Raw genomic sequence first — 12,011 nt, 5'->3', positions numbered from 1 at the left:
AGAAGCTTCTGCTCAGTTCATCCAGCCACCCAAAACTCTCACCTCAGTTCTGCTGACCCCAGTTGCTGCTTTCTTCATCATCTTACATCCTTCTCTATCTCCAGTCCGTTTCTGCCAAGTTCTACCATTGTCCCTAAGGTCTAAGATTTCTTATTCTTGTTTTTCACAAACCCACAAAACTCCACTGCAGTTAGTATTCTACCTTGGGATGGGGGGGATTCTATTTATTTAACCTCCATTAAATCCACTAAGAATTTCTCATCATTTCTGGCATTTGAATAACTCTATCTCCAGCCGGCAGTGCTGAGGAACATTTTTTTCATGACTTCTTTTTTTGTTCATTTAAATATTAATGTCAGCATAAATATGGGCTTCTCAGGTGGCTCAGGGGTAAAGAATCTGCCTGCCAATGCAGAAGCTGTGGGTTAATTCTCTCAGTTGGGAAGATCCCCTGAAGAGAGAAATGGCAACCCACTCCATTATTCTTGCCTGGGAATCCCATGGACAGAGGAGCCTGGTGGGCTACAGTCTATGAGGTCACAAAAGTCAGACATGACTGAGCGACTAAACAACAACAGTAGTGTAAATTAGGAGACAGTAAAACTCAATGAAACTAAGCCATGCCGTGTAGGGCCACCCAAGATGGACGGGTCATGGTGGAGAGGTCTGACAGAATGTGGTCCACTGGAGAAGAGAATGGCAAACCACTTCTGTATTCTTGCCTTGAGAACCCCATGAACAGTATGAAAAGGCAAAATGATAGGATACTGAAAGAGGAACTCCCCAGGTCGATAGGTGCCCAATATGCTACTGGAAACCAGAGGAGAAATAACTCCAGAAAAAAATGAAGGGATGGAGCCAAAGCAAAAACAATACCCAGTTGTGGATGTGACTGGTGATAGAAGCAAGTTCCGATAATGTAAAGAGCAATATGGCATAGGAACCCGGGAATGTTCGGTCCATGAATCAAGGCAAATGGGAAGTGGTCAAACAGGAGATGGCAAGAGTGAACATCGACATTCTAGGAATCAGTGAACTAAAATGGACTGGAATGGGTGAATTTAGCTCAGATGACCATTATATCTAGTACTGTGGGCAGGAATGGCTTAGAAGAAATGGAGTAGCCATCATGGTCTACAAAAGAGTCCGAAAGGCAGTACTTGGATGAAATCTCAAAAATGACAGAATGATCTTTGTTCATTTCCAAGACAAACCATTCAATATCACAATAATCCAAGACTTTTCCCCGCACAGGTAATGCTGAAGAAACTGAAGTTGAACAGTTCTATGAAGACCTACAAGACCTTTTAGAACTAACACCCCCCAAAAATGTCCTTTTCACTATAGGGAACTGGAATGAAAAAGTAGGAAGTCTAGAAACACCTGGAGTAACAGGCAAATTTGGCCTTGGAGTACAGAATGAAGCAGGGCAAAGGCTAATAGACTTTTGCCAAGAGAACGCACTGGTTATAGCAAACACCCTCTTCCAACAACACAAGAGAAGACTCTACACATGGACATCACCAAATGGTCAACACCGAAATCAGATTGATTATATTCTTTGCAGCCAAAGATGGAGAAGCTCTATACAGTCAGCAAAAACAAGACCAGGAGCTGACTGTGGCTCAGATCATGAACTCCTTATTGCCAAATTCAGACTTAAATTGAAGAAAGTAGGGAAAACCACTAGACCATTCAGATATGACCTAAATCAAACCCCTTATGATTATACAATGGAAGTGAGAAATAGATTTAAGGGACTAGATCTGATAGGTAGAGTGCCTGATGAACTATGGCCAGAGGTTCATAACATTGTACGGGAGACAGGGATCAAGACCATCCCCAAAGAAAAGAAATGCAAAAAGGAAAATGGCTATCTGGGGAGGCCTTACAAACATCTGTGAAAAGAAGAGAAGTGAAAAGCAAAGGAGAAAAGGAAAGATATACCCATGTGAATGCAGAGTTCCAAAGGATAGCACGGAGAGATAAGAAAGACTTCCTCAGCGATCAGTGCAAAGAAATAGAGGAAAACAACAGAATGGGGAAGACTAGAGATCTCTTCAAGAAAATGAGAGATACCAAGGGAACATTTCATGTAAAGATGGGCTTGATAAAGAACAGAAATGGTATGGACCTAACAGAAGCAGAAGATATTAAGAAGAGGTGGCAAGCATACACAGAAGAACTGTACAAAAAAGATCTTCACAACCCAGATAATCACGATGGTGTGATTACTCACCTAGAGCCAGACCACTTGGAATGTGAAGTCAAGTGGGCCTTAGAAAGCATCACTATGAACAAAGCTAGTGAAGGTGATGGAATTCCAGTTGAGCTATTTCAAATCCTGAAAGATGATGCTCTGAAAGGGCTGCACTCAATATGCCAGCAAATTTGGAAAACTCAGCACTGGCCTCAGGACTGGAAAAGGTAAGTTTTCATTCCAATCCCAAAGAAAGGCAATGCCAAAGGATGCTCAAACTACCGCACAACTGGACTCATGTCACACACTGGTAAAGTAATTCTCAAAATTCTTGAATCCAGGCTGCAGCAATACGTGAACCATGAACTTCCAGATGTTCAAGCTGGTTTTAGAAAACGCAGAGGAACCAGAGATCAAATTCTGAAAGACATGGGCATACCAGACCACCTGACCTGCCTCTGGAGAAACCTGCATGCAGGTCAGGAAGCAACAGGTAGAACTGGACGTGGAACAAAAGACTGGTTCCAAATAGGAAAAGGAGTACATCAAGGCGGTATATTGTCACCCTGCTTATTTAACTTATATGCAGAGTACATCATGAGAAATGCTGGGCTGGAGGAAGCACAAGCTGGAATCAAGATGGACAGAAGAAATATCAATAACCTCAGATATGCAGATGACAACACCCTTTTGGCAGAAAGTGAAGAGGAACTAAAAAAGCCTCTTGATGAACATGAAAGAGGAGAGTGAAAAAGTTGGCTTAAAGCTCAATATTCAGAAAACGAAGATCATGGCATCTGGTCCCATCACTTCATGGGAAACAGATGGGGAAACAGTGGAAACAGTGTCAGACTTTATTTTGGGGGGCTCCAAAATCACTGCATATGGTGATTGCAGCCATGAAATTAAAAGACACGTACTCCTTGGAAGGAAAATTATGACCAACCTAGACAGCATATTAAAAAGCAGAGACATTACTTTGCCAACAAAGGTCCATCTAGACAAGGCTATGGATTTTCCAGTGGTCATGTATGGTTGTGAGAGCTGGACTATGAAGAAAGCTGAGCACTGAAGAATTGATGCTTTTGAACTGTGGTGTGGAGAAGACTCTTGAGAGTCCCTTGGACTGCAAGGAGGTCCAACAATTCCATCCTAAAGGAGATTAGTCCTGGGTATTCATTGGAAGGACCGATGCTGAAGCTGAAACTCCAATACTTTGGCCACCTCATGTGAAGAGTTGACTCATTGGAAAAGACTCTGATGCTGGGAAGGATTGGGGGCAGGAGGAGAAGGGGACAACAGAGGATGAGATGGCTGGATGGCATCATCAACTTGATGGACGTGAGTTTGAGTGAACTTCTGGAGTTGGTGATGGACAGGGAGGCCTGGAGTGCTGCGATTCGTGGGGTTGCAAAGAGTCGGTCACGACTGAGTGATTGAACGGAACTGAACTGAACTGAAGCATCTGTTATAATTAGATTCAACTGAGTGACAGAAAACCCAAAACAAGGTTACTAAAACAAGATAACACGTTTCCTCCCTCACGTGAAGAAGTCAGGAGATAGGCATCTCAGCTGATACAAAGGCTCTTTCATCTCATTGTTATGCCATCATTCCTAGGAAGTGTTGCTTCTACTCATGATTCAAAATGGCTGCTAGGATCCCACACATCAAAGCTATGTTCCAGGCAGGAGAATGGAGGAAGAAAGAAGGAATTTTGTGAATGTTCCCTTTAAAGTACACCTGCTAAGCAGCACCCAATTCTGCTTACATCTTTTTGCCTTGAGTTTACCCATTCAGCTTCACTGAGCTTGCAGAGAAACTTTTCAAAAACATTGGAGTCATAAAAGTTCCTTAGAGATGAAATGAAAAATAGTGGTTTTAAGGAAGTTAAGTGTATTGTATAAAAAAAAATCAAGGAAAAAAAGGTATGTGACCCTCTGGTATTCATAGTCTTTGATATGTTAGGAGAATAAACCACAGATTAAAATCAGATATAATAAAGAGAAGCAGAAAGAAGGGAGGGAAAATGTATTGTTTCCACAAGAAAACTAAGTTTTCATTCTCTGAGTTTCTGCATAATTGAATTTGGGTATATTCATGCAAGAACAAAATGGTAACTCCTAAATAAGTATAATGTTGGAATAAGCAATCATAGTTTGGTCAATATATATTTAGATTATTACATTATATAATTTCTGTCAAATTCAATATTGTAATAGTTTCTTACAACTTAATACATTCCAGATTTGAGCAAAAATCCTAGCACAAGTAGATGCCTAGTAAATACATATTAACTGAAGAATTGAGTAAATGGAAATTATACACACACACCCCCACCACACACACACACGTTTGTTGATGTCATGACTTTAATAAAAAATTTTGTCATGTGCTAATTAGTAAGTTTTATGAAGCTTCTCTAGTATGTAGAGTGTAGTTAATGGACAATAAGAAAATAGAAGAAAAGAGAATACATGGTTAATACTATTCTGAATCCTAAAACTGATCACCTGAGGAATACTTTAAAACCGATGTCAGGAGACAAATAATATCACCAGTCCCATCTTCTGCCACCAGCTTTCTAAGATAAGTGCCAACAGGCAGGCAAGAACCAATACACATTTAAATGGAAATAAACAAGGTACAGAAAATGTAGTCTGTTTACTAATCTCTGGCCAGTTTTGGCCGGAATCCACAGATTCCCGTCAGCTGGAACCACATAGCGTTACCTATCTGCAGAGGCCTTTGTATACTGCCCACGGTGGTAGGAACTTTTCTCTATGATTATGCTCTCAGCATCACAAGAGGTTTACAATGGTTCCCAATGAAAGCAAATAATCAAGTTTCATAATATAGGTTAAAGTCATCTCTAAGGAAAGTATTTCCCTGCCCTTGGTTTATACTTCCAGTCACTCTTGCCACAGTGCCTAGTGCTTTACTGGTCCCGACAATACCTTAGAAAGCTTAGGACTTGAACTTTCAACTTTGCCTCCCACCGCCCCTCTCCCCCTACCTGAGCTCTGTGACAAACCATGTAGAGTCACAATCTCCTTTCTGCCTCTTTAAAGAAGTAGAGGACAAAGCTAGGAACTGAAACACAGAGCAAATGATCCAGGGAGCCTGAATCCAGATCCTCTATACCCACAGCCCTGATGAACAGCACCTTTGTCTGACGCATAGGACAACCCAAGTGCAACGTATGAGTCAACCACACTCTAGAAATGGCTTCTGTGTCTCCTGCAGCCTGATACTATGATAGCATTGTGGTTGCTTCAAAAACCCTAATGCAGACTCTGTGGATTCTTCTCTTTACTATGTGGTTTGAAGTTGGGCAGAGGGGAGGAGATTCTGGAAAGAAAAATTGCCCAGTGCACCATGACAGCTGTATAATTAGGCAAGGCAGGCCGGTGCTTACAGCATTTGTCATTCAGCAATTGTTCACACTCCAGGTTCCCTAGCCAGGTGCTTTGAACAATGAGGTGATGATAATATCTTTATGTGACCTGAGCCCAGAGAACATTCAAATTCAAATAGGCCAGGTTGAATCCCTAGTGGAGTAAGATGAGGTCTGCATTATTTCTTAGTGTTCACCAGCCGATATGCTATAAAAGTGAAATGGGGTTTCTTAGCAAATTTTGGACATTACTAAAACAATATGCAAGGAAAAATCTGTTATATTTTGCCTCCAAATTTGGAACTCAAGATGCAAGGCTCTATTTGTGAAAAGAGGGATGGAGGTTCGTGACATTGTACAGAAGACAGGGATCAAGACGATCCTCAAGAAAAAGAAATACAAAAAAGTAAAATGTCTGTCTGAGGAAGCCTTACAAAGAGCTGTGAAAAGAAGAGAAGCGAAAAGCAAAGGAGAAAAGGAAAAATACACCCATTTGGATGCAGAGTTCCAAAGAATAGCAAGGAGAGACAAGAAAGCCTTCCTCAGCAATCAATGCAAAGAAATAGAAGAAAAAAAAATAGAATTGGAAAGATTAGAGATCTCTTCAAGGAAATGAGAGATACCAAGGGAATATTTCATGCAAAGATGGGCTCAATAAAGGATAGAAATGGTATGGACCTAATAAAAGCAGAAGATATTAAGAAGAGGTGGCAAGAATAAACAGAACTGTACAAAAAGATCGTCACGACCCAGATAATCACTCACCTAGAGCCAGACATCCTGGAATGTGAAGTCAAGTGGGCCTTAGGAAGTATCACTACGAAAAAGCTAGTGAAGCAGATGGAATTCCAGGTTCAGTTCACTTCAGTTCAGTCACTCAGTCATGTGCAACTCTTCAAACCCCATGAATCACAGCACGCCAGGCCTCCCTGTCCATCACCAACTCCTGCAGTTTACCCAAACTCATGTCCATTGAGTCGGTGATGCAACTTAACCACCTCATCCTTTGTTGTCCCCTGCTCCTCCTGTCTTCAATCTTTCCCAACATCAGGGTCTTTTCAAATGAGTAAGCTCTTCATATCAGGTGGCCAAAATACAGGACTTTCAGATTAAACATCAGTCCTTCCAATGAACACCCAGGACTGATTTCCTTTAGGATGGGCAAGTTGGATACCCCTGCAGTCCAAGGGACTCTTAAGAGTCTTCTCCAACATCACAGTTCAAAAACATCAATTCTTCTGTGCTCAGCTTTCTTTATAGTCCAACTTTCACAAAAATACATGAAGTGAAGTGAAGTCACTCAGTCGTGTCCAACTCTTTGCAACCACATAAACTGTAGCCTACCAGGCTCCTCCATCCATGGGATTTTCCAGGCAATAGTCCTCTACTGAATTGCCATTTCCTTCTCCAGGGGATCTTCCCAACACAGGGATCGAACCTGGGTCTCCCACATTGTAGACAGACGCTTTACTGTCAGAGCCTTGATTAGATGGACCTTTGTTGACAAAGTAATGTCTCTGCTTTTAATATGCTGTCTAGGTTGGTCATAATTTTCCTTCCAAGGAGTAAGCATCTTTTAATTTCAAGGCTGCAGTCACCATCTACAGTGATTTTGGAGCCCCCAAAATTAAAGTCAGCCATTGTTTCCACTGTTTCCCCATCTATTTCCCATGAAGTGATGGGACCAGATGCCATATCTTCGTTTTCTGAATGTTGAGCTTTAAACCAACTTTTTCACTCTCCTTTTTCACTTTCATCAAGAGGCTCTTTAGTTCTTCTTCACTTTCTGCCATAAGGGTGTTGTCATCTGCATATCTGAGGTTATTGATATTTTACCCAGCAATCATGATTCCAGCTTGTGCTTCATCCAGCCCCAAGTTTCTCATGACGTACTCTGCATATAAGTTAAATAAGCAGGTTAATAATATACAGCCTTGACTACTCCTTTTCCTACTTGGAACCAGTCTGTTGTTCTATGTCCAGTTCTAACTGCTGCTTCCTGACCTGCATATAGGTTTTTCAAGAGGCAGGTCAGGTGTTCTGGTATTCCAATCTCTTTCAGAATTTTCCAGTTTATTGTGATCCACACAGTCAAAGGCTTTGGCATAGTCAATAAAGCAGAAATAGGTGTTTTTCTGGAACTCTTTTGCTCTTCTGATGATCCATGGGATGTTGGCAATTTGATCTCTGGTTCCTTAGCCTTTTCTAAAACCAGCTTGAACATCTGGAATTTCTTGGTTCACATATTCCTGAAGCCTGGCTTTGAAGAATTTTGAGCATTACTTTACTAACATATAGGAGAAGACAATGGCACCCCACTTCAGTACTCCTGCCTGGAAAATCCCATGGGCAGAGGAGCCTGGTAGGCTGCAGTCCATGGGGTCGCTAAGAGTCAGACACGACTGAGCGACTTCACTTTCACTTTTCACTTTCATGCAATGGAGAAGCAAATGGCAACCCACTCCAGTATTCTTGCCTGGAGAATCCCAGGGACAGGGGAGCCTGGTGGGCTGCAGTCTATGGGGTCACAAAGAGTTGGACACAACTGAAGCGACTTAGCAGTAGCAGCAGCAGTTACTAGCATGTGACATGAGGCCAGTTGTGGGGTAGTTTGAGCATTCTTTGACATTGCCTTTCTTTGGGATTGGAATGAAAACTGACCTTTTCCAGTCCTGAGGCCACTGCTGGGTTTTCCAAATTTGCTGGCATATTGAGTGCAGCACTTTCACAGCATCATCTTTTGGGATTTGAAATAGCTCAACTGGTATTCCATCACCTCCACTAGCTTTGTTCCTAGTGATACTGGCTAAGGCCCACTTGACTTCACATTCCAGGATGTCTGGCTCTAGGTGAGTGATCACACCATCATGATTATCTGGGTCATGAAGATCTTTTTTGTATAGTTATTCTGTGTATTCTTGCCACCTCTTCTTAATATCTTCTCCTTCTGTTAGGTCCATACCATTTCTGCCCTTTATTGAGCCCATCTTTGCATGAAATATTCCCTTGGTATCTCTCATTTCCTTGAAGAAATCTCTAGTCTTTCCTATTGTATTTCTATTTCTTTGCATTGATTGCTGAGGAAGGCTTTCCTATCTCTCCTCGCTATCCTTTGGAACTCTGCATTCAAATGGGTATATCTTTCCTTTTCTCCTTTGCTTTTCACTTCTCATCTCTTCACAGCTATTTGTAAGGCATCCTCAGACAGACATTTTACTTCTTTATATTTCTTTTTCTTGACGATCGTCTTGATCTCTGTCTTCTGTACAATGTCATGAACCTCCATCCATAGTTCATTAGGCACTCTGTCTATCAGATCTAGTCCCTTAAATCTATTTCTCACTTCCACTGTATAATCATAAAGGATTTGATTTAGGTCATACCTGAATGGTCTAGTGGTTTTCCCCACTTTTTGCAATTTAAGTCTGAGTTTGGCAATAAGGAGTTCATGATCTGAGCCACAGTCATCTCCTGGTCTTGCCTTTGCTAACTGTATAGAACTTCTCCATCTTTGGCCGCAAAGAATATAATCAATCTGATTTCGGTATTGACCATCTGGTGATGTCTATGTTTAGAGTCTTCTCTTGTGTTGTTGGAAGAGGGTATTTGCTATGACCAGTGCATTCTCTTGGCAAAAGTCTATTAGCTTTTGCCCTGATCCTTCTGTACTCCAAGGCCAAATTTGCCTGTTACTCCAGGTATTTCTTGACCTCCTACTTTTGCATTCCAGTCCCCTATAATGAAAAGAACATTTTTAGGGGGTGTTAGTTCTATGAAGAACTGTCCAACTTCAGCTTCTTCAGCGTTACTTCTCAGGGCATAGACTTGGATTACCATGATAGGAGTGGTGCCTGCACAATGGCACAGGAGTGGCAGCTGTGGAAAGGCAAAGGAGCTACCCCATGCCCAAGCTCAGGGGCAGCGGCCAATAGGAGCTACCCCACATCCAAGGTAAGGAGCAGCGGCTGCACTTTACTGGTCCAGCTGTGAAGAGACACCTCACGTCCAAGGTAAGAGAAACCGAAGTAAGACAGCAGGTGTTGCAAGAGGGCATCAGAGGGCAGACACACTGAAACCACAATCACAGAACACTAGCCAATCTGATCACACGGGCCGCAGCTTATCTAACTCAATGAAACTAAACCATGCCCTGTGGGGCCACCCAAGATGGAGAGGTCATGGTGGAGAGGTCTGACAGAATGTGGTCTACTGGAGAAAGGAATGGCAAACCACTTCAGTATTCTTGCCTTGAGAACCCCATGAACAGTATGAAAAGGCAAAAAGATAGGACACTGAAAGATGAACTTCCCAGGTCAGTAGGTGCCCAATATGCTACTGGAGATCAGTGGAGAAATAACTCCAGAAAGAATGAAGAGATGCAGCCAAAGCAAAAACAATACCCAGTTGTGGATGTGACTGGTGATAGAAGCAAGGTCCAATGCTGTAAACAGCAATATGGCATAGGAACCTGGAATGTTCGGTCCATGAATCAAGGCAAATTGGAAGTGGTCAAACAGCAAATGGCAAGAGTGAACATCGACATTCTAGGAATCAGTGAACTAAGATGGACTGGAATGGGTGAATTTAACTCAGATGACCATTATATCTACTACTGTGGGCAGGAATCCCTTAAAAGAAAAGGAGTAGCCATCATAGTCAACAAGAGTCCGAAATGCAGTACTCGGATGCAACCTCAAAAACGACAGGAATTTCAGATGAGCTATTTCAAATCCTAAAAGATGATACTATGAAAGTACTGCAGTCAATATTCAGCCAATTTGGAAAACTCAGCAGTGGCTACAGGACTGGAAAAGGTCAGTTTTCATTCAAATCCCAAAGAAAGGCAATGCCAAAACACGCTCAAACTACCACACTATTGCACTAATCTCACATGCTAGTAAAGTAATGCTCAAAATTCTCCAAGGCAGGCTTCAGCAATACGTGAACCATGAACTTCCAGATGTTCAAGCTGGTTTCAGAAAATGCAGAGGAACCAGAGATCAAATTGCCAACATCCCATGGATCATTGAAAAAGCAAAAGAGTTCCAGAAAAACATCCATTTCTGCTTTATTGACTATGCCAAAGCCTCTGACTGTGTGGATCACAATAAACTGTGGAAAATTCTAACAGAGATTGGACAGAACACCTGACCTGCCTCTTGAGAAACCTGTATGCAGGTCAGGAAGCAGCAGTTAGAACTGGACATGGAACAACAGACTAGTTCCAAATAGGAAAAGGAGTATGCCAAGGCTGTATATTATTACCCTGCTTATTTAACTTATATGCAGAGTACGTCATGAGAAATGCTGGGCTGGAAGAAGCACAAGCTGGAATCAAATTGCCAGGAAAAATATCAATAACCTCAGGTATGCAGATGACATGACCCTTATGGCAGAAAGTGAAGAAGAACTAAAGAGCCTCTTGATGAAAATGAAAGAGGAGAGTGAAAAAGTTGGCTTAAAGCTCAACATTCAGAAAACGAAGATCATGGCATCTGGTCCCATCCCTTCATGGGAAATAGTGGGGAAACAGTGGAAACAGGGGCTGACTTTAATTTTTTGGGCTCCAAAATCACTGTAGATTGTGACTGCTGCCATGAAATTAAAAGATGCTTACTCCTTGAAAGGAAAGTTATGACCAACCTAGATAGCATATTAAAAATCAGAGACATTACTTTGTCAACAAAGGTCCATCTAGTCAAGGCTATGGTTTTTCCAATAGTCATGTATGGATGTGAGAATTGGACTATAAAGAAAGCTGAGCTCCGAGGAACTGATGCTTTTGAGCTCTGGTGTTGGAGAATGCTCTTGAGAATCCCTTAGACTGCAAGGAGATCCAACCAGTCCATCCTAAAGGAGATCAACCCTTAATGTTCATTGGAAGGACTGTGTTGAAGCTGAAACTCCAATACTTTGGCCACTTGATATGAAGAGCTACTCAGTGGAAATGGCCCTGATGCTGGGAAAGATTGAGGGCAGGAGAAGGGGACAACAGGATGAGAAGTTTGGATGGCATCACTGACTCAATGGATATGAGTTTGGGTAAACTCCAGGAGTTGGTGATGGACAGGGAGGCTGGCGTGCTGTGGTTCATGGGGTCACAAAAAGTCGGACACGACTGAGTGACTGAACTGAACTTATGCCATCTAATAGAAGAAGGGCTTCTCTTATGGCTCAGTGGTAAAGAAGCCGCCTGCCAATACAGGGGATGCTGGTTCGATCACTGGGTGCTGAAGATCCCCTGGAGAACAAACCGGCAACCTACTCCAGTATTCTTTCCCAGGAAATCCCGTGGACAGAGCAGCCTGGTATGCTGCAGTCCCTGTGGTTGCAAAGACACAATTGCGTAACTGAACAGCAGCAACAACAGAAGAAAGGAGGAGCTTGTGTAAGAATTCATGAATCTGTCTCAGC

Source organism: Oryx dammah, unplaced genomic scaffold (assembly GCF_014754425.2).
Source record: "Oryx dammah isolate SB20612 unplaced genomic scaffold, SCBI_Odam_1.1 HiC_scaffold_11050, whole genome shotgun sequence".
NCBI lineage: Eukaryota > Metazoa > Chordata > Mammalia > Artiodactyla > Bovidae > Oryx > Oryx dammah.
The sequence above is the reverse complement of the archived record's forward strand: the minus strand, read 5'-3'. Positions refer to the sequence as shown.